Source organism: Pristiophorus japonicus, unplaced genomic scaffold (genome assembly GCF_044704955.1).
Source record: "Pristiophorus japonicus isolate sPriJap1 unplaced genomic scaffold, sPriJap1.hap1 HAP1_SCAFFOLD_75, whole genome shotgun sequence".
Lineage (NCBI taxonomy): Eukaryota > Metazoa > Chordata > Chondrichthyes > Pristiophoridae > Pristiophorus > Pristiophorus japonicus.
This window is the reverse complement of record NW_027254666.1, coordinates 3,246,034-3,270,264: the sequence shown is the minus strand read 5'-3', so window position 1 is coordinate 3,270,264 and position 24,231 is coordinate 3,246,034. Positions and strand designations below refer to the sequence as shown.

The 24,231-nt window shown below is 45.1% G+C and overlaps 1 non-coding gene across 1 annotated transcript; it reads right to left on the bottom strand.

Moving 5' to 3' along the window:
• Positions 1-15,795: 15,795 nt before the first annotated feature.
• On the bottom strand, positions 15,796-15,869 carry trnan-guu (transfer RNA asparagine (anticodon GUU)). Its single transcript has one exon. It is a non-coding gene; the product is annotated as a tRNA-Asn (tRNA).
• Between the last annotated feature and the right edge of the window lie 8,362 nt (positions 15,870-24,231).

Here is a 24,231-nt window from a genome sequence, read left to right as displayed (position 1 = left end):
TTCTTATGATCTTATGTCCTTTCACTGGAGAACAATTTCTCCCCTGAAAAAGCTTGAGGAGAAAGTTCCAACAAAATATTTCCACCCGGTGAGCTTTCCCGTGTGTAAGGTGAACGTGTTAAACGCTACACTGCGGACACATCTCCACTTGCAGCACCAGGTCAGACGGAAATGTTAAGCGAGCAGCTGAACTGCTGAATCCCAGTTTTAAGGACTTTGTCGTGTGTCAGAACAAATTCTTGATGAGCCTCCATTTGCCGGCGAAGTTTGAAATTGCGTTTAGAACTTTGCAAAGAATGACTTGCATTTTTACGTGGCCTTTCAACAACTCAGGATATCCTCAAGTGATTTAAAGTCAATGAAGTACCGATGGAGCCTTGTAATGTGGGGAAAGATCTGCCCCAATCACCCCACACGCATCTCAACTCTTTCAGAAGCAAGAGAGTGTGTAACCTGGGTCAATAACATAAAGTAATGGGCTCATTAACGATTAAAGCCCATTATTAATCCTCTCACACACCTCAATTATGTTTATGCAATGAATTGATGGAAACTTAAATAACTGAACTTTACTGAGTTAAGGAACTTTAATCATTGAAGAAGTTTTATCCCCTGTCTGATTTTACACACACTGTATTTTAGGAGAGTGAGTTAAGTTGTTCATCGCTCATGATAAAAGGAACCTCGGGCTACTTTTAAAAAATGTATTCCACAGAAAAATATTCTCCAAAATAATGTTTCTGTCCATGCTCAAACCGAGGATGTTTCACATGTGCAGCGAAGGTGATAATCGTTACACGATGGAAACCTCTGCTACACCTCGAAAAAAAGCATCCTGCAGCGCTGCCTCACTTCCCAGCAACAGATCAAAGCCGCAAACAAACCCATCGATTATTCCCACTTCCCCACCTCCACAGATACTGCCCGACCTGCTGAGTGTTTCCAGCATTTTCTGTTTTTACTGAATACACAAACACAGGTATTTGTTCAAAATCAAACTGGAGGTGGCCACACACAGATTAAACAGAGCCAGAGAGACAGACATGATCGGGAAACACTAGGAAATGGGGCGAAACCAACAGGCGCCTGGCTGCAATCACCGACAGGGATGTGTGATTTACATAATCCTGGCGAGCTCAATAGATACAGCATGAGACTCTTAATCTCACTATTGTGGGTTTGAGCCCCATGTTGGGCGAATTATTATCGTTAAATTTTATGTCGCTTTCTCGGGCAAACTTTATTAATTAACTGATCAGCTTGTTTTGCACTGTGAAAGTAATGTTAACTCAGGGAAAGTCGATAATTGAATAATTGGTTCTGTGCTTTGCATGTTAACTGTTAAACCATATCCCATTTTACACACTGTACATCAGGCATCTGATTCAGAATGTTTATGGTAACATGAATGTGCCCCTGGGGAAACAGTGAGACAGGTTTTAGAGCAAGGGTCTGGTTATTGTGAAACAGCAAACACAATATCAATTGCAGAAGAACAATAGCTAAATTAACTGATTTGAACACGCAGCCTCCTGATCGGGAGTTAGACCCGTAACCGTTGCACCACGATGTCCAGATTCGACAACAGTCCCAGCGGATCGGAAGGTAGAAAATGTAACATCGCTAGTCAAGAAAGGAGGGAGAGAGAAAACCGGGAACTACAGGACAGTTAGTCTGACATCAGTCATCGGGAAAATGCTGTAATCCATTGTTAAGGAAGTGGTGTCAGGGCACTTTGAAAATTATAACATGATTCGACAGAGTCAACATGTTTTTATGTAAATGTCATGGTCAGGTACAGAAAATAATCAAATAAGACTAATGTTAAGCTGGCCTTCATATCTAGCAAACTAGATCACCAGCAAGTGATCAGGAAGGCCAATGTAATCTTGGCCTTTATTGCAAAAGGGATGGAGTATAAAAGCAGGGAAATCTTGCTACAGTTATACAGGGTATTGGTGAGGTCACACCTGGAATACTGCGTGCAGTTTTGTTTTCCATATTTACGAAAGGATATACTTGCTCTGGAGGCAGTTGAGAGAAGGTTCACTCGGTTGATTCTGGAGATGAGGGGGTTGACTTATGAGGAAAGGTTGTGTAGATTGGGCCTCGACTCATTGGAATTCAGAAGAATAGGTGGTGATCTGATCAAAATGTATAAGATTATGAGGGGGCTTGACAAGGAGAATGTTTCCACTGATAGGGGAGACTAGAACTAAGGGGCATAATCTTAGAATAAGGGGCTGCGAACTCACCCAGTTTGTAAAGTTACACCCGGAACAAGTGTCCCGCAAAGGGCAGGAGAAGCCAAAGAGTCTGTAAACTCAGTGTGTAACAGAAATAAACGGGGTTATTAACGGTGATTACAGCAATTCATCATCATCATAGGCAATCCCTCGAAATCGAGGAAGACTTGCTTCCACTCTAAAAGTGAGTTCTCATGTGACTGAACCGTCCAATACGGGAATTACAGTCTCTGTCACAGGTTGGACAGACAGTGGTTGAAGGAAAGGGTGGGTGGGACTGGTTTGCCACACGCTCCTTCCGCTGTCTGTGCATGTGTTCTGCATGCTCTCGGCGATGAGACTCGAGGTGCTCAGCACCCTCCAGATGCTCTTCCTCCACTGAGGGTGGTCTTTATCCAGGGACTCCCAGGTGTTGGTGGGGATGTTGCATTTTATGAAGTGGCTTTGAGGGTCCTTGAAAAGTTTCCCCTGCTCACCTGGGGCTCGCTTGCCGTGTCGAAGTTCCGAGTAGAGCGCTTGCTTTTGGAGTCTTGTGTCAGGCATGCGAACAATGTGGCTCGTCCAACGGAGCTGGTCGAGTGTGGTCAGTGCTTTGATGCTGGGGATGTTAGCCTGATTGAGGACGCTAACGTTGGTGCGTCTGTCCTCCCAGGGGATTTGCAGGATTTTGCAGAAACATCATTGGTGGTATTTCTCCAGCGACTTGAGGTGTCCACTGTATAAGGTCCATGTCTCTGAGCCATACAGGAGGACAGGTATCACTACAGCCCTGTAGACCATGAGCTTAGTTGCAGATTTGAGGGCCTGATCTTCGAACACTCTCTTCCTCAGGTGGCCGAAGGCTGCACTGGCGCACTGGAGGCAGTGTTGAACCTCGTCGTCGATGCCTGCCCTCGCTGACAATAGGCTCCCGAGGTATGCAATTATTCATCCTCTCACAGACCTCAATTATTTTCATGTGATAAACTGATTGAGAATAGAAAGAGGGTTAGTGCTCGGGATCTTAACCACTCGACCACCAAGGAAAAATTACGATAATTGTATTTATTATATATATATATATATATATATTTATATTAATAGAATCATAGAATCAGAAAGTTTCAGCACAGAGTGAGGCCATTTCGGCCCATCGTGTCCCCGCCGGCCGACCCAGAGCTATCCAGCCTAATCCCACTTTCCAGCTCTCGGTCCAGAGCTCTGTCGGTTGCGGCACTTTAAGTGCACATCCACGTATCTTTTAACTGTGGTGAGGGTCCGTCCCTCGACCACCCTTTCAGGCATTGAGTTCCAGACCCCCACCACCCTCTGGGTGATGAAATGTCCCCTCATATCTCATCTAAACCTCCCCCAATTACTTAAAATCTACGCCCCCTGTTTGCTGAACCCTCTGCCAAGAGAAACAGGACCTTCATATCCACTCTATCCAGGCCCCTCAATTTTATGCACCTCAATCAGGTCTCCGCTCAGACTCCTCTGTTCCAAAGAAAACAGACTCAGCATCTCCAAACTATCCTCATAGCCAAAATTCTCCAGACCAGGCAACATTCGAGTAAATCTCCTCTGCTCCCTTTCCAGTGAAATCACATCTTTCCTGTAATGTGGTGACCAGAACTGCACGCAGTACTCCAGCTGTGGTGTAGCCAGTGTTTTGTACAGTTCAAGCATAACCTCCTTGCTCTTGTATTCCATGCCTTGACTAATATAGGCAAGTATTCCATATGCCTTCTTAACCACATTAACTACCTGGCCTGCTACCTTCAGGGATCTGTGGACCTGCACTCCAAGGTCCCTTTGTTCCTCTACACTTTTCAGTGTCGTACCATTTAATGTGTATTCCCTTGCCTTGTGAAACCTCCCTAAATGCATTACCTCACACTTATCTGGATTGAATTCCATTTGCCACAGTTCTGCCCAACTGACCAGTACATTGATCATCATCATCATAGGCGGTCCCTCGATCGAGGACGATTTGCTTCCATGAGTTCACAGGTGTTTCGATGAAGGACCCGATGTTCCAGTCTTGGACTCCAATTGAGGGGGTGGAAGATGCCTTTGTGTGGATTTTTTTAACGTGGGTTGACCGTTGCACACCAGCCACCACATGGGCTTGACAGAGCGAGGTCTTGGTCCAGTGGCAAGGGTTAACCAAATCAACAGGAGACCAGCTCTGCTGCATGGACCCAGTGCCCACACATATCGCAGTGTGGGCTGGCCCGGGCTGTCCCTGGGCCCTCCGCTCTTCTGGGCCCCGTATCCTCATCTGTCACACCTCCTCCACGATCTGTCGCCGCTCCTCCACCAAAAACATTCACCGCATCTCGCCACAAACACTCACCGCTCATCCGCCCCGACCTTCCCACTCCTCTGTACCTGGGCCCTGCCGATGTTCCTGCTCACGCTCCAAAATGACGACCAGGGTTTTGATGACGTCACCCAGACGCCCATCTCAAAAACGTCGGTATTTGTTTAAATACCTTAAACTGTTCACATTTATGTAATAAAGCTTGAAGCACCTCCCGGAATTCCTTATAAGATGGGATTATGGTTTGTTGATCCAGATTCCAGAATCCATGGAGAGATGTTCCCCGTGGTATAAGGTGGTGTGGCTGGATTCCGATGGACTGCATGGATAGCTTACCAACTTCGCTTGTTGTTTTAGTATCATCGCGCTGGTCCCTCGGAGAACAGTGTGAAGTGGTGGGAGGATCAATGTGGCCAGGATTCGTGTCCTGGTCAATATTTATCCCTCAATCAACATCACAGAGACAGATGATCTGGTCATCATCACACTGCTGCCTATAGGAGCCTGCCATGTGCAAATTGGCGGCTGTGTCTCCCACACTACAAGAGTGACCGCACTTCAAAAAGTACTTCATTGGCTGCAAAGCGCTTTGAGACGTCCATTGATATCTTCCTGCAGTCCGCCACTTTCTTCTTCATTATCAACCACTCAACCTGTTTTAGTGTCATCTGCAAAATTCTTACTCATACCCTCAACATTTAAGTCCAAGTCATTGATGTATACCACAAAAAGCAAGGGACCCAGCACTGAGCCCTGCGGAACCCCACTGGATCACAAAATCACCCATCAATCATTACGCTTTGATTCCTGCCTCTGAACAAATTTTGGACCCAACTTGCCACTTTTCCCTTGAATCCCATGGGCTTTTACATTCGTAACCAGTCTTCCAAGTGCGACCTTAGCAAAAGCTTTGCTAAAGTGCATATACATTACATCATACCACTGCCCTCATCAACCCTCCTGGTTACCTCCTCGAAAAATGCAATCTATTTAGTCAGACACGACCTTTCCTTGACAAATTCATGTTGACTATCCTTGATTAATCCATGTCTTTCCAAATGAAGATTTATCCTGTCCCTCATGAATTTTACAAATAATTGTAAAAGGTTAGGCTGGCCAGCCTGTATTTACTCAATCCCTTTCTCCCTTTTTAAACAAAGGTACAATGTTAGCAGTGCTCCAATCCTCTGTAGCCAGTGAGGATTGGACAATGGTGGTCAGAGCCTCTGCTATTTGCTCTTTTGCTGCTCTTATCAGCCTGGGATACATTTCATCCGGGCCTGGGGATTTATCCACTTTCAAAGCTGCTAAGCCACCACTACTTCCTCTCTCACCATGTTTATTTCATCTAATATTTCACACTTCTCCACCCTCATTGCAAAGTCCACATCGCCCCTCTCTTTTGTGAAAACAGATGCAAAGTATTCATAAAGAATCCTACCCAAGCCTTCCGCCTCCGCATACAGATTCCCTTTATGGACTCTAATAGGCTCCACTCTTTCTCTAGTTATCATCATGCTCTTAATGTATTTATAAAACATCTTTGGGTTTTCCCAGATTTAATTGCCAACATTCTCTCATGCTCTCTCTTTGCTTTCCTGATATATTTTTTAATTGCACCTCTGCACCTCTCGAGTTTCTGCAGTATTGAGTTATCGGTATCTGTCATAAGCTTCCCTTTTTTTCGTTAACTTTCCCTCTATGGCCCCTGACATCCCGGGAGCTCTAGATCTGTTCGTCCCACCTTTGTTTTTAGGGAACATACTTGCGCTGTGCCCTCAGGATCTCCTCCTTGAATGCCTCCCACTGCTCTGACACTGATTTACCAGCAAGTAGCCGTTCTCAGTCCACTTTGACCAAATTCCATCTCAGCTCAGCAAAATTGGCTTTACCCCAATTGAGAACTTTTATTCCTGGTCCCCTTTGTCCTTTTCTATAACTACCCTAAACCTTACTGAGTATGATCACTCGCACCAAAATGCTCTCCCACTAATACCCCTCATACCTGCCCCTCTTCGATCACAAGACCCACTCCAGAACCGACCCTCCCTTGATGGGCTTGTTACATACTGGATAAAGAAGTTCTCCTGAATGCATTTTAGGAATTCTCCACCATCTGTACCATTCACACTATCATTTTGCCAGTTAATATTCGGGTAGTTAAAATCCTCCACTATTACAGCTCTATAGGTTTTGCACTTCTCAACAATCTGCCCATATATTTGTTCTTCTATCTCCCTCTAACTGCCTGGGGGCCTATAGTGAACTCCCAGTAGTGTGATCGCCCCATTTTTGTTATTTAATTCAACCCACATGGCCTCGTTTGATGACCCCTCTAACACATCATTCCTTTTCACAGCTGCAGGATCCGTCAATAATCTCTCACAACTCAACTGAAAGCAGCCGGAATGTGCAGCTTTGAGAGGGGCTTTCTGCACCGTCAGGGCTGGAAACTGTAGAGTTTGAATGTGTACCGAACTGTACAGAGTATTCAGTCAATATAGCAGGACTGGGAGACATGATGCTTTGTTAATACTGAACAAGTAATGCACATTATTCAATGCTTCTCATATTTATTTGAACACGTTTTCAGCTGGTTTTGAAACAGGAACCTTTTGCGTGTTAAGCGAATGTGATGACCACTACACTACGGAACCCACGCTTTCAAAGCAGACTGCAACCTGAATGCAGCAACTTAGACCGCTCGGCCATCCTGACTGCTGAATATTATGTGTGGCCACCTGCAGTTTGATTTTGAACTTTTGTGTCCTGTCACATGAAGTAAATGAGGACAGCAGGCGTATCTCTGCCTGACACCGGGTAAACATTGAGACAGACCTTGGAGCAAGGGTCTGGTTATTGTGAAACAGCAAAGAAAATATTAATTCTGCAATTGCCCAAAAGGATAGGGACCTCAACATGATTTAAACACGCAACTTTTTGATCAAGAGGCAGACACACCACCGCTGCACCACGAGGCCGAAACACTGAGTCTGAGATGTTCATCGATATGAAGGTTCTGCAATAAAAAGGGCTTTAAAATCCCCGCCCATTCCCACTGGGTGTCAGAAGCAGCGCTCACCTGCCAGTCACCGTATGTTTATTCGTTAAACCTTTGTTTTGCTTTCACGGGAAAGCATCATTAATTAACCCATCACCTTCTTTTGCACAATGAAAGAAATGCAAACTGAGGGAGAGTTGATACTTTAATCAATAAATACAGCAAATGCTGGAAATCTCAGCATGTCAGGCAGTATTTGCTCGGAGACTCAACTCGGTTCCAATTGTTCATCGACAGCAAGTTTAAACACAAAGTTCGCACTTGGGATCGAACCAGTGATCGTACACATATAAAGCAAACGTGACAACCACTAAACTACGGAAACCTCTGGCACAGTAACCCCAACAGAGGGGAGCTGACCAGTGAGCTCCCTCTGGCCTGATCGGGAATGTGCTGGCTCACCTTAAACAACTTCTGTCCAACACTGAAAGTTCTCAATCCTTCTCCTCTGCTGCCTTTACAGAAATGTCACGGATCACCCAGCCACAGTGTTCACTTCTACATCCTCACAGTGGGGCCACAGAGGCTCATACCGTCTCCCCGCGATCAGCGAACACACCCAGTTTGTAAAATTAAACCCCGAACACGTGTCCGGCAAAGGGCAGGAGAAGCGGCAGAATGTGTAAGCTCGTTCTGCAACAGATAGTAGTGGGGTTATTAACGGCGATTACAGCAATCATTAATCCTCTCACACACCTCAATTATGTTTCTGCGATGAACTGATTGAGAATGGAAAGAGGTTTAATGCTCGACATCTTAACCACGCGACCAGGGAACAGCTTCGATAATTTGTATAAATACAAAAAAATATATTTATTTATGGACCTGAATATCAACGGCTAGCTGCCGAGACCTCATGGAGCGACGATCGTGCATCTAACTTTGAGCGAGAGAAATTGTTCCACAGTGACACCCACTTCATCTTTTGTTCCCTTTTAAACACTAGAAATTGAGACAGGGGGAATAAATAGAGAAATAAAAGCACAGGATACAGACAAGAGGAAGAGAGAAAGCACTTTACAGCCGTTGAGTTATATTTGAAGTGTTATAGTGTGGGGAAAGATGTGCCCAAATCACCCCACACGAACCTCAACTCTTTGCGAAGGAGTTCGGTGCAAATAATCAGATGCCTCAGGGACTTGGACTTTTTGGAATAAGTTCTGCTTTTTCCTGCATTCAAGCTTGAAACAGCAACTGGGCTTCCATCTCACGGAAGCAGCGTGTAGCGGTTCGCGAGTAGGTGACGAGGTTTGGGGTTGATGTGCATCGCTTTCAATCTTTGAAATTTCCCCAAGCAAAGAATCGCTGAATCCAACTGTCCCTGTAAGCATTTTGTTCACGTTTAATCACAGGAATATCCGCAGTCAGGAGCTGAAAAGAAATTAAAACCTAATACCGGCTTCGGGACAATCAGAATACTTTGTCACAGACAAGGCACCGGAAGGCTGGAAGGTAGATCACACCGGCTGTGGGAGAGCTGGTTGGCGGTGACATGGAAGTGTCTGCAGTGTGCGGGACCAGACTGCTTCCACACATCCACAATGGATGTCTCCCCCGTATTTTGAGGCTGTTCCCCCTAGTTCTAGTCTCCCCGACCAGTAAAAACAATCTCTCTGCCTCTATCTTGTCTATCCCTTTCATTATTTTAATTGTTTCTACAAGATCACTCCTCATCCTTCTGAACTCCACCGAGCAAAGACCCAGTCTGCTCAATCGATCATCATAAGGTAACCCCCTCATCTCCGGAATCAGCCGAGTGAATTGTCTCTGTGCCCCCTCCAAAGCTAGTATATCCTTCCTGAAGTAAGGTGACCAAAACTGCACGCAGTACTCCAGGTGCGGCCTCACCAATACCCTATACAGTTGCAGCAGGACCTCCCTGCTTTTGTACTCCATGCCTCTCGCAATGAAGGCCAACCTTCCATTCGCCTTCCTGATTACCTGTTGCACCTGCAAACTAACTTTTTGGGATTCATGCACAAGGACCCCCCGGTCCCTCTGCACCGCAGCATGTTGCAATTTCTCCCCATTCAAATAATATTCCCTTTTTACTGTTTTTTTTCCCAAGGTGGATGACCTCACACTTTCCGACATTGTATTCCATCTGCCAAACCTTAGCCCATTCATTTAACCTATCTAAATCTCTTTGCAGCCTCTCTGTGTCCTCTACACAACCTGCTTTCCCACTAATCTTTGTGTCATCTGCAAATTGTGTTGCACTACACTCTGTCCCCTCTTCCAGGTCTATGTATATTGTAAACAGTTGTGGTCCCAGCACCGAGCCCTGTGGCACACCACTAACCACCGATTTCCAACCCGAAAAGGGCCCATTTATCCCGACTCTCTGCTTTCTGTTAGCCAGCCAATTCTCTATCCATGCTAATATATTTCCACTGACTCCGCGTACCTTTATCTTCTGCAGTAACCTTTTGTGTGGTACCTTATCGAATGTCTTTTGGAAATCTAAATACACCACATCCATCGGTACACCTCTATCCAACATGCTCGTTTTATCCTCAAAGAATTCCAGTAAATTAGGTAAACATGATTTCCCCTTCATGAATCCATGCTGCGTCTGCTTGATTGCACTATTCCTATCTTGATGTCCCGCTATTTCTTCCTTCATGATAGTTTCAAGCATTTTCCCTACTACAGATGTTAAAGTAACTAGCCTATAGTTACCTGCCTTTTGTCTGCCCCCTTTTTTAAACAGAGGCATTACATTAGCTGCTTTCCAATCCGCTGGTACCTCCCCAGAGTCCAGAGAATTTTGGTAGATTATAACGAATGCATCTGCTATAACTTCCGCCATCTCTTTTAATACCCTGGCATTTCATCAGGACCAGGGGACTTGTCTACCTTGAGTCCCATTAGCCTGTCCAGCACTACCCCCCTAGTGATAGTGATTGTTTCAAGGTCCTCTCTTCCCACATTCCTGTGACCAGCAATTTCTGGCATGGTTTCTGTGTCTTCCATTGTGAAGACCGAAGCAAAATAATTGTTTAAGGTCTCAGCTATTTCCACAGTTCCCATTTTTAAATCTCCCTTCTCATCTTCTAAGGGACCAACATTTACTTTAGTCACTCTTTTCCGTTTTATATATCGGTAAAAGCTTTAACTATCCGTTTTTATTCTTTGCACAAGTTTACCTTCGTAATCTATCTTTCCTTTCTTTATTGCTTTCTTAGTCATTCTTTGCTGTCGTTTAAAATGTTCCCAATCTTCTATTTTCCCACTAACCTTGGCCACCTTATACGCATTGGTTTTTAATTTGATACTCTCCTTTATTTCCTTGGTTATCCACGGCTGGTTATCCCTTCTCTTACCGCCCTTTTTTCACTGGAATATATTTTTGTTGAGCACTATGAAAGAGCCCCTTAAAAGTCCTCCACTGTTCCTCAATTGTGCCACCGTTTAGTCTGTGTTTCCAGTCTACTTTAGCCAACTCTGCCCTCATCCCACTATAGTCCCCTTTGTTTCAGCATAGTACGCTCGTTTGAGACACTACTTCCTCACCCTCAATCTGTATTACAAATTCAACCATACTGTGATCACTTATTCCGAGAGGATCTTTTACTAGCTTCAATCATTAATTTTCTCTTTACATGTGATGAACTTTTATCCCTATCTCGTTTACACACTGTATTTTAGGAGAATGGTTTAAAATTTTAAGTGCTTATTGTCATGTATTCAACCAACATTGTAACCCATATATAATCTGACCTCAGTTGTACACTGTGAGAACAATGACCACTAGGTGGTGAACTTGTGGGAGACACTTCTAACCTGGACCTTCAGGTATAAAAGGGGAAGCTCCACCCACTTTCATCACTTGAGTGCAAAGGAATAAAGGACAGGCCACAGACTGAACTTTTCTCAAGCATGGGCCTCGTGTGCATTTCTACTGTATAGTAAGGATGTATCAATGGCGACGAGGAACTGGGATTTAAACCACGTGAGCTTGGCCGCTAGCAGAATAGACGAGAGATACTGTGTAAAGGAATGGTTGGGACAGAGAATCAACATTGTTGAAGCAGCACACAGTTCTCCAGGCAGACAAGGGCAATCGGGTATGCCCCAACATGTAGTCGAACCCAGAGGGGGAATTCGACAGAGATAATGGCAAGCAGAACGGCGATTCATACCATTGCAAGGGACAATGTGGCCAGTAATGGGGCCATCAACACCTGTTAATGGCACACTCAAGGGCAGTCACAGGGGTAGTCAGGGACGATTGATGAGCAAGGGATCTTTTGTTTCCAACAACAGCTCATGTTGGAGGCATGGAGGCACAAACTCAGCCGGAGTTTGCAGAGATGAACAAAATACCTACAGAAATTGCAGAAATGAACGCTGGGGGAAATCGCTGGAAGCTGAAGTTCAGTGAGTTCATGTGGAGCACGTATACAATTCATATACCAGGACGTCACCGATAATGATGAAAGTGCTCCTCAGTGGCATCCCAGTATCAATGGAGCTAGACACGGGGGCTAGCCAGTCCCTGATGGGTATCAAATAGTTTGAAAAGTTGTGGGCGTCCAAGGCCAGTAGGGCCAAAATTATCACCGATTGACGCACAGGTACGGACATACACCAAGGAGATCATTCCAGTGCTTTGCAGCGCCACGATAATCGTGATCCACAAAGATTCGGAGAACAGGTTGCCACTATGGGTTGTACCGGGGGACGGTCCCGCACTACTGGGGAGGAGTTGGCTTGCTGTCGAGAACTGGAAATGGGGCAATGTCAATGATATTTCCTCTGTGGAGCGAGTTTCATGCTCACAGATCCTGCACAAATTTGACTCATTATTTCAACCCGGCATTGGCACTTTCATGGGGGCCAAGGTAGTGATTCACATAAACCCGGAAGCCAGGCCAGGACACCACAAGTCCAGAGCGGTGCCGTACGTGATGCGGGAAAAGATAGAAGGTGAATTGAACCGCCTGCAGAGGGAAGGTATCAATTTGCCAGTCGAATTCAGTGACTGGGCGAGCCCGATTGTACCGGTGTTCAAAGCGGATGGGTCAGTCAGGATATATGGTGATTACAAGGCCTCCATCAATCGGGTGTCACTCCAAGACCAGTACCCGCTAGCGAGAGTGGAGGACCTCTTTGCGATGCTATCCGGTGGCAAACTTTTTTCAAAATTGGACCTGACCTCAGCTTACATGACCCAGGAGCTGGCGAGTGAGTTGAAGAAGCTGACCACCTTCACGACACACAAGGGGTTGTTTGAGTACAACAGATGTCCGTTCAGGATTCGCTCAGCCACCGCGATCTTCCAACAAAATATGGAAAGCCTCCTCAAGTCGATTCCAGGGACGATGGTTTTTCAGGACGACATCCTCATCACGGGTTACGATACTGAAGAACACCTCCACAACCTGGAGGAGGTGCTACGCAGACTGGACCGGGTAGGGCTGCGACTGAAAAAGGCGAAGTGCATCTTCCTAGCTCCAGAGGGAGAATTCCTGGGGATGAGGGTAGGAGTAGACGGGATGAGCCCTACTGCGTCCAAGACGGATGTGATCCAGAGAGCACCCAGACCCCGTAACACGACGGAGCTGCGTTTGTTCCTGGGGCTCCCCAACTATTTGGTAACTTTCTTCCCAAATTGAGCACGCTGCTCGAGCCGCTACACGTGCTCCGAAGCAAAGGTCGCGAATGGGTCTGGGGGGACAGCCAGGAAAGTGCTTTTAATAGAGCACACAATTTGTTATGTTCCAACAATCTGTTAACGCGATATGACCCATGTAAGAAACTTGTGTTAACGTGCGATGCGTCGTCCTATGGTGTCGGGTGTGTGTTGCAGCATGTCAATGCCAAGGGTCAGTTACAGCCGGTAGCTTATGCCTCCAGAAGTCTGTCCCGGGCAGAAAGGGGCTACGGGATGATAGAAAAGGAGGCGCTCGCATGTGTATATTCGGTAAAGATAATGCACCAGTACCTGTTTGGCAGGAAATTTGAGCTGGAGACAGATCACAAACCCCTCACATCCCTTTTGGCCGACAACAAGGCCATAAATGCAAACGCATCGGTCCGCATACAGAGGTGGGCACTCACGTCAGCCACCTATGACTACACAATTCGGCACAGACCGGGCAATGAAAACTGCGCCGATGCACTCAGCAGGCTTCCACTAGACACCACTGAGCGGGCTACCAAGCATGCCGCTGAGATGGTCATGGCTGTTGAAGCTTTCGCAAGTGAAGGCTCACCTGTGACAGCCGGTCAGATTAATGTCTGGACAAATAGAGACCCGCTATTGTCTCTAGTCAAGAAATGTGTCCTGCATGGGGACTGGGCAGCCACGTACAGGGCATGCCCTGAGGAATTTAAACCATTTCACGGGGGCAGGGATGAACTCTCGATTCAGGCCGATTGCCTACTGTGGGGAAACCGTGTAGCCATGCCCCAGATGGGCAGAGAGGTGTTCATCAGAGAACTCCACAATGAGCATCCGGGCATTGTCATGATGAAGGCAATTGCCAGGTCACACGTTTGGTGGCCAGGGATAGATGCAGATCTGGAAGTTTGTGTTCGCAGGTGCAACACGTGTGCCCAGCTGGGCAATGCGCCCAGGGAAGCCCCCCTTAGCCCCTGGCCATGGCCCGCCAAGCCTTGGTCACGCATCCATGATGACTACGCAGGTCCTTTCATCGGAAAAATGTTTTTGGTTGTAGTAGACGCCCACTCCAAATGGATCGAGTGTGACATTTTAAATTCAAGCACATCCTCTGCCACGGTAGAAAGTCTACGGGCAATGTTCGCCGCCCACGGTCTACCGGACATCTTGGTCAGCGACAATGGCCCGTGCTTCACAAGCACTGAATTCCAGGACTTCATGGCAGGCAATGGAATTAACCATGTCAGAAAGGCACCGTTCAAGCCAGCCTCAAACGGCCAGGCAGAACGAAAAGTGCAGATAATCAAACAGGGGATGCTCAGAATCCAAGGGGGTTCCCTACAAAGCCACTTATCACGCCGCCTGTTGGCCAATAGATCTCGACCACACTCGCTCACAGGGGTTCCACTCGCAGGGCTGCTAATGATGAGGACACTCAAAACCTGTTATCCCTTATACTCCCCACCATGAAAGAAATTGTTGAGAGCAGACGCCAATCACAATATAACGACCATGACAGGAATGCGAGGGCACGATATATTGGTGTAAACGACCCTGTTGTTATCCACAACTACACTGCAGGGCCTAAATGGCTCGCAGGCACTGTGATTGCCAAAGAGGGCAATAGGACTCTGGTCGTTAAACTTACCAATGGACAAATCTGCCGCAAACACGTGGATCAAACAAAAAGGAGGTTCAGCAACCCCAAAGAAGAAGCAGAGGAAGAACATGATATAGAGTTCACTCGAGCACAGGTGACCGAACACCGGAACCAAAGGGAGGAGCGCTCAGTCACTGTGAGCAGTCCGGATAGTCCTGAGGCACCGCAAACAGCAGACACACAGGCCAGCGCACAACAACCGGAGCCGCAACTCAGGCGCTCTACAAGAGAGCGTAAACCACCAGAGAGACTCAACCTGTGATCCCAAAAAGACTTTGGGGTCATGTATTCAACCAGCATTGTAACCCATTTTTAAATTTAAAACCTGATAAAATTGGATGACATGCCGCCAACGTGCAAAAGTAAGAATTCTTTTAATCACCATTAATTAGCCGATAACCTTCTTCAGAATGAAATAAATAATAATATAATTACTGAGGAATAGTGGTATCTTCAATCATTCATTTTCTCTTTACATGTGATGACGTTTTATCCCTATCTCATTTACACGCTGTATGAGAATTGTTTAAAATTGTAAGTGTTTATGACTCAGTTGTAAAACCATTGATTGTGTGTGTGTCTATTCTTGATAGGAGGAGCACTTGAGACCGCAGTTCCAGTTCTATATATGTATCAATAGAATCAATTTCCACCAGTTTCTTTAAACCCAATAACATAATTTATTTCTAATGGGCTGGATGGAGGAACATGATCCATGTAAAAAATTGTTATCGTTTTACTTGAACTGAATGCTCATAAAATATTGGAGTGGGAACTAATTGGATAACAGCACTGCTGGCAACATTTGCGGAATAGATTCGTGCAGCCAAAACGCACAATGACAACCTGGGACTGTGCGGTCCCGAATACTCGGGGAAAAACAGTTAAATACTTCGTCCCGGGGTGGGCTCGAACCACCAACCTTTCGGTTAACAGCCGAACGCGCTAACCCATTGCGCCACAGAGACTGATGGACATATAAGGTGCAAGACATCCAAAACCAGGGTGTCAGTCAGTTAAAGCTTCAGATTGCTCTGACCGGTATGGAACTTGTCCACTCTCAGTTGTACTTTTCCCAAATAAATGGAGGGACATTCATTGTGGATGCGTGGAAGCAGTCTGGTTCCGCACACTGCAGACACTTCCATGTCACCACCAACCAGCTCTCCCACAACCGGTGTGAATTACCTTCCAGCCTTCCAGTGCCTTGTCTGTGACAAAGTATTCTGATTGTCTCGAAGCCGGTATTAGGTTTGAATTTCTTTTCAGCTCCTGACTGCGGATATTCCTGTGATTCAACGGGAACTAAATGCAGACAGCGACAGTTGGATTCACCGTTTCTTTGCTTGGTGAAATTTTAAAGATTGAAAGCGACACACATCAACCCCAAACCTCCCGTGAGATGGAAGCCCAGTTGCTGTTTCAAGCTTGAATGCAGGTACAAGCAGAACTTATTCAAAGAAAGTCCAAGTCCCTGAGATGCCTGATTATTTGCACCAAACTCTTTGCAAAGAGTTGAGGTTCATGTTTGGTGATCTGGGCACATCTTTCCCCAAACTACAACACTTCAAACAGAACTCAATGGCTGTAAAGCGCTTTGGGGCTTCATGAGTTCCTGAAAAGCGCTGCAGATATGCAAGTCATTCTTTGCAAAAGTTCGATGCAATTTCAAAATATGCGAGCAATATCAGGGCTCCTCTGGGACCCCTCGTAAATTTCAATGAACAACTCCAAAGGGAAATCACAGCCCGAGACCAACGAGCCAAATGTTTGACAAACGTGAAGATAAGGTGTAACCATGATCAAAGCATTTTTTTGTGTGTCGCTATTCAGAACATAAGAACTTAAGAAGGAGGAGCTGGAGTAGGCCGTATGGCCCCTCGAGCCTGCTCCGCCATTTAATATGATCATGGCTGATCCGATCATGGACGCAAGTCCACATCCCTGCCCGTTCCCCATAAGCCTTATTCCCTTATCATTGAAGAAGCTATCTCTGTCTTAAACTTATTTAATGTCGTGGCTTTCTCAGCTCTCTGAGGCAGTGAGTTTGACAGATTTACAACCCTCTGACAGAAGAAATTCCTCCTCATCACAGATTTAAATGGGCGGCCCCTTATTCTGAGATTATGCCCCCAAGTTCTAGTCTCCCCTATCAGTGGAACCATCCTCTCTGCATCCACCTTATCAAGCTCCCTCATTACCTTATACATTTCGATAAGATCACCTCTCATTCTTCTGAATTCCAATGAGTAGAGGCCCAACCTACTCAACCTTTTCTCATAAGTCGACCGCTCATCTCCAGAGTCAACCCAGTGAACCTTCTCTGAACTGCCTCCAAAGCAAGTATATCCTTTAGTAAATATTGTAAGTGTTTGTGATCCTCGCCCAATTGCAAGACGGACGATTTGAATCGCCCCCACCTTACGAAAGTTCTAGATCCGGGAATTATTATTCAGAGTGTAAATTAAATGAGTCATGGAAAGGGATGCTTCAGTGATAAATCGTAGTATATTTATTTGGTCTAACATACACTGTCTAAAACATGCACTGCTAAAAGAAATCACTGTCTCTGTGGAGAATAAAATCCCGGTTACAAACAATATACATACAGTACAGAAATGAACCTAGTAACACGCAGTAATTCCCTGGTGGATTTTAACCCCACCCCTACCAATGAATTACCCTCCCCAGAATAGCCCTGAAAAGCTTCACTTATGAGAAAACCCTGAGCCCTTATCCAGCTGGCCTGGCATATCTGGTTACTGGCTTGGGACACTCGCGACCATGTTCACCACCACACGCAGCCCGTTTTCTTGCTCACCTCAGCTGTGGGAAGTCACTGCCTGGTCTTCAGTCTCGGTGGCTTCTTCTGCAGTACTGCGGCCCCTTCCTCTGATACATCGATCGGTGGAGCGAGAGCGAGAGGGAGAGGGGGCTCTCTCTCGACACAAGCTGCAAGCTGCAAGCTCCAAGCTTCACACCAAGCTCCAAGCTAAAAATAAAGTGGAAAGGACCCTGTCTTTCTGGGAGTCTTGCTACCCCTATCTTTCCCGCCAATCTTTAAAACCCCTTTGTTTCGAAGCACGGGTACTTAGTCAGTGATGGGCCATCCCACCCATGCATTGGGCTGATGGCCCTTAGTCTGGGCATCTCTCTGAGCCTTTGTGTTGGGAAAGCCCCAGCTCCTCCTTGGCTGGCCAGGCTGGTGGGTTCATTGTTCTGTGTCTCCTTCTGAGATGGAGGTGAGAAGTGCTTTTACAAATTAGAGTGGCTTTGTCAGTGGCCCCACTTCCTGGCTGACAGCGCTTTTGTCAATGGATGACTGACAGGTCTTTTGTCCCAGCTAACTGCCATGCGGTCTCTGGAGTTTTAACAAAACCAGCTTTTTTACATATCTGCGCAGGGTGTCCCCAGCACAGGGAAAATAGTCTCAGAAAAATAAAATCCACAAAATATTCTCGACTGAGTCCATTCTTTAAACAGAAACTTTGTGATCTCTTCATTCTGCTCTGCTAATTATCGATCTTGCCACGTAAAAAGTGCATTGGCATTGCAATGCATTAATGTAAAATTAATGAAAAGAAAATGCAACGTTTTGTCGAGTGCAAAACATGCAGTGCCTGCATTTCAAAAAGCATTGCTTTTATTCATCCTGCGGAATGCATATTGCACAGATAATCTCAGCACACATTGTGCTGGCAAAGGCAGCATTCGACAACAAAGTGATTTGTCCTCCGCTGATTTGTAGCAGATAACTGACGATTGAGCACACAATTTGACAACTAGACTTGTAGATCAAGCATCAATGAAAAAGGCAACAAAACTGCCCACCAGCACCAGGTGTCTTTCACTTGTTTGTCCCAAATTGTCAGCAGCTGGGACAACAAGAATTTAGGTTTTACTGAGATTTGAACTCAAATCACTAGATTTAAAGTCAAGAGGGCTCACCATTACACCATGGAACCAACTATTCCAAAACATTTGAACCATACTTCGTCACAGACAAGGCACCGGAAGGCTGGAAGGTAGATCACACCGGTTGTGGGAGAGCTTGTTGGTGGTGACATGGAAGTGTCTGCAGTGTGCGGGACCAGACTACTTCCACACATCCACAATGAATGTCCCACCATTTACTTGGGAAAAGTACAACTGAGAGTGGATAAGTTCGATCCCGGTCGGAGCAATCTGAAGCTTTAACTGACTGACACCCTGGTTTTGCATGTCTTGCAGTGTGTATCTTTGGCGCAATGGTTTAGCTCATTCGGCTGGTAACTGAAAGGTGGGTAATCCAAACCCATCTCCGGGCGAAGCCTTTTAATGTTTTTCCCCGAGGATTCGGTGCCGCACAGTTCCGGGTTGTCATTGTGCATTTTGGCTGCACGAATATATTCCGCAAACATTGCAAGCTTTGCTGTTATCCAGTGAGTTCCCACTCCAATACTTTTATGAACATTCAGCACAAGTAAAACGATAACAATTTTTTACATGGATCATGTTCCTCCATCCAGTCCAATCTAAATAAATTATGTTATTGAGTTTAAAGGAACTGGTGAAAATTGATTCTATTGATGCATATATCGAACTGGAACTTCGGTCTCAAGTGCTCCTCCTATCAAGAATAGACACACACACAATCAATGGTTTTACAACTGAGTCATAAACACTTACAATTTCTCATAAAGAATGTAAATGAGATAGGGATAAAAATTCATCACATGGAAAGCGAAAATGACTGATTAAAGATACTACTGTCCCTCAGTAACTATATTATTATTTATTTCATCCTGAAAAAGGTTATCGGTTATTTAACGGTGATTAAATGAATTCTTATTTTTTCATATTAGCTGCATGTCGTCAATTTTATAAGGTTTTGAATTGAAAAAAGCTGTTACAGAAGTTACCGCCCTGACCTGGAATCGAAGCTGTTTTTCGGTGGCAGAAGGAGTGGTTTTACCCAATCATTTAAAGGTGATTTGAAAGAATCACGTGAAGTTAAATTCAGATGAAGGTTACGATGTGTTTCGGTGTGAAACAAGTGGATTGAAAAGGACAATAATGACACCAAGCATTACGATGCAGCGATGCAGCAATGCAGCGTTCCCTGGTGGTCCAGTGATTAGGATTCGGCGCTCTCACCACCGCGGCCCTGGGTCGATTTCCGGCCAGGGAAATTGCACTTCCATCAAAATTAAAACCTTCGAAGAAAGAGTTACATGCATCTCATGTGGAAAAAAAGATTCATTGATTTAAACATAATTAATTAATCCATTGTAGAACTTCAATCATTTAATTTGCCCTGAGTTTGTGAGGAACTTTTATCCCGACCTCATTGTATTTTAGGAGCATGGTCCAGCCCCCGTATCTCCACCTGTGAAAGTAGGAAACTGCTGGAAATACACAACAGGACGGGTAGCCTTTGACAAACAATTAAACCCAGGTTACAGACTCTCTTCTTTCCCGTGTCCTTTGCGGGACACTTGTTCCCCTTTAATTTTACAGACTGACTGAGTTCACTAACCGCGGGGAAAGAGTAGGTGCCTCCGCGGCCCCACTGTGCTAACATGGAAGATAACACGATGGGGATGTGGGGTGGTGGGTGGGGATCAGTGACATGTTTGTGTAAAGGGCAGCGGAGGAGAAGGATTGACAGCTGTCAGTGAGGGACAGAAGTTGTTTAAGGTGAGCCAACACATTCCCGATCAGCACAGAAGGCATTCACTGGTCAGCTGCCCTCTGCTGTACTTCTGGTCAGAGCGGTTTCCGCAGTGGAGCCTTATCACATTTGCTTTCCACGTGAAAGGATCCCGTGCAGGAAGATTATGTTTAAACTTGCTGTGGATGAACAGTCATGGGCGAGTTTATTCTCCTGTCAAAAGAGCGACAGTGGCTTTTCCCTTATTCTTTAATTGCTCTTTATTTCACTTCACTAAATAGATATATTTGAGTGAGAGAAATTGTTCCAGAGTGTCGCACACTTCATCGTTTGTTCCCTTTTAAACACATAAAAAGAGGCCGGGGGAATAAATCCAGAAAACAAAGCCGAGGGATGTAGAGAAGAGGAAGAGAGAAGGGGAAATACTGCCTCTACCCAGAACTAATGCAGAAACTCCTCTGCTGCGCTCGGGGTGGCCACCCGCAGCCTGGATACACTAACGTCCCAACAGTTCATTGATTGTCGGAGTGGGACCGTGCGGCGCTTCAGAAGTCAGGTCGAAAAAGCAAAGTCACTGATTCAGTCCCATGTGCTTCTCTGACTGACACCGGGGAAACGGTGAGACAGATTTTGGAGCATAGATCTGGTTATTGTGAAAAAGCAAAAAAAATATGAAGTCTGGAATTAAATTATTGAATGTGTATCCTGCTCGTTTCGTGGTTAGGCATTCACAGAGGGAGCCCGAGTTCGGAAAGTAACTTTTTAATTCAAACTTTTTTCAAATAATTACATGCAATTCACTAAATTCTGTGGGAGGTGGGGTGATTAAAACATCACCGATCGGAAAGGAATTGTCCGCGGGAAGCCTCCAACCGGAATTTTTGGGCCAATATTCCCACCTGGATTGTTTTGCAGACTTACAGTCAATACTTCAATAACTGAACTGTAATAATTTCAGGCGCTTTCATCATATATGATATTTTACACCCTATCTGACTTAACACACTCTGAATTTTTGAAATTGGTTTCAAATGTTCATTGCTCAGAAGTCAAGGAACGTGGGGTACTTTTTTCAATTTATTTCACAGCAAATATATTCTAAAATGATGTTTCTGCCCAGGCTCGAACCGGGGTCTTTTCGTGTGTGAGACAAACATGATAACCACTCCACTACAGAAATCACTGCTAAACTTAGTGTCCAGAGAGAAGTGTTAAGCCAGAAGGTGTAATTCTGAATCCCTTTCTGTGAAAAAATCTATTCACAAACATTTCTCTGACCGAAGCTGCACAAGTCAAAAATGTTCCTTTCAAAGTCGTCAAACTCCCAAATTAACGCACCCCCCGAATCTTCTGGATCAGAAAGCTCTAGTTGTGCCGACTCAAACCATAAATCTGACTTTACTCACCCTGTATTTTAGGAGATTGGTTTAAAATGTTCATTGCTCATAAGACACGGAACCTGGGGCTACTTTTGTTCAATGTATTTCACAGCAAATATATTCTAAAATAAAGCACGCGCCCAGGCTCAAACCAGGGACATTTCATGTGGGAGGTGAACATGATAACGGCTACACTACGTAAACCTTTCCTGAAACCAGCCCCCGGTTCGTCATTTGTACCAAAATTAAACCCAATGAGATCGGGATAAAAGTTCCTCACATGCTCATGGCAAAATAAATGGAAAAAGTTTTACAAAATAATTTTTGTATTTATTAATGATGTTCAAGTCAATGATTCTTTTTTTTTATACATGATTTGCATATAGATCTGTAAAATAAATGAACTCTTTTTTTTATAAGGTTTTGAATTAAAAGTACAACTTCCCAGGGTGTGAATTGAATCCAGGACACAACGTTGAGAGTATTGAATCCTTACCACTCGACAACCAGGGACCGACAGACCGTTTTACTGCTGCATCATTATAGTTCATGATATTATTGTCATTTTCAGTTCACTTGATTCACACCGAAAAAGATTGTAACTGTTGTGTATGTGTGATGTCTGTAACACTGCTATGCAACACTGAATGTACTCTGACACTGTACACACCTTACCTACACCAGAGGATGCTGCTGCTTGAGACCGAAAGGTTACCTGCAACCCAGTATGTAAAGCAGCTCACAGCTTGGTGTCCTCACTCGAGGAGCTTCAAATAAATGACTACAGGTCTCCACAGTTTAAGTATCATACATTGCCTCGTGGAGTCATTACTAAAGGTGACTACATACACTACAGTAAACGCCACTTGAAATCACATTCAAATGATTCACTGAATCCACCCCTTGTACCACCGCAACATAGGTTCGATTCTTGGTCAGGGAGATAATATTTACAACACAGTTTTCAAACTAATAGCCCTATATAAATGTCAACATGCAGCTAATGTGAAAAAATTAATTCATTTAATCATGTTCAATGAACCGATAACTTTCTTTTGCAGAATTAAAGAAATGATAATATGGTTACTGAGGGATACTGGTACATAAGAACATAAGAACATAACAATTAGGAACAGGAGTCGGCCATCTAGCCCCTCGAGCCTGCTCCGCCATTCAACAAGATCATGGCTGATCTGGCCGTGGACTCAGCTCCACTTATCCGCCCGCTCCTCATAACCCTTAATTCCCTTATTGGTTAAAAAACTATCGATCTGTGACTTGAATACATTCAATGCGCTAGCCTCAACTGCTTCCTTGGGCAGAGAATTCCACAGATTCACAACCCTCTGGGAGAAGGAATTCCTTCTCAACTTGGTTTTAAATTGGCTCCCCCGCATTTTGAGGCTGTGCCCCCAAGTTCTAGTCTCCCATACCAGTGGAAACAATCTCTCTGCCTCTATCTTGTCTATCCTTTTCATTATTTTAAATGTTTCTACAAGATCACCCCTCATCCTTCTGAACTCCAACGAGTCAAGACCCAGTCTACTCAATCTATCATCATAAGGTAACCCACCCAACTCCGGAATCAGCCGAGTGAATTGTCTCTGTACCCCATCCAAAGCTAGTATATCCTTCCTTAAGTAAGGTGACCAAAACTGCACGCAGTACTCCAGGTGCGGCCTCACCAATACCCTATACAGTTGCAGCAGGACCTCCCTGCTTTTGTACTCCATGCCTCTCGCAATGAAGGCCAACATTCCATTCGCCTTCCTGATTACCTGTTGCATCTGCAAACTAACTTTTTGGGATTCATGCACTAGGATCCCCAGGTCCCTCTGCACCGCAGTATGTTGCAATTTCTCCCCATTCAAATAATATTCCCTTTTTACTGTTTTTTTTTCCCAAGGTGGATGACCTCACACTTTCCGACATTGTATTCCATCTGCCAAACCTTAGCCCATTCATTTAACCTATCTAAATCTCTTTGCCGCCTCTCTGTCCTCTACACAACCTGCTTTCCCACTAATCTTTGTGTCATCTGCAAATTTTGTTGCACTACACTCTGTCCCCTCTTCCAGGTCATCTATGTATATTGTGAACAGTTGTGGTCCCAGCACCGAGCTCTGTGGCACACCACTAACCACCGATTTCCAACCCGAAAAGGGCCCATTTATCCCGACTCTCTGCTTTCTGTTAGCTAGCCAATTCTCTATCCATGCTAATACATTTCCACTGACTCCGCCTATCTTTATCTTCTGCAGTAACCTTTTGTGTGGTACCTTATCGAATGCCTTTTGA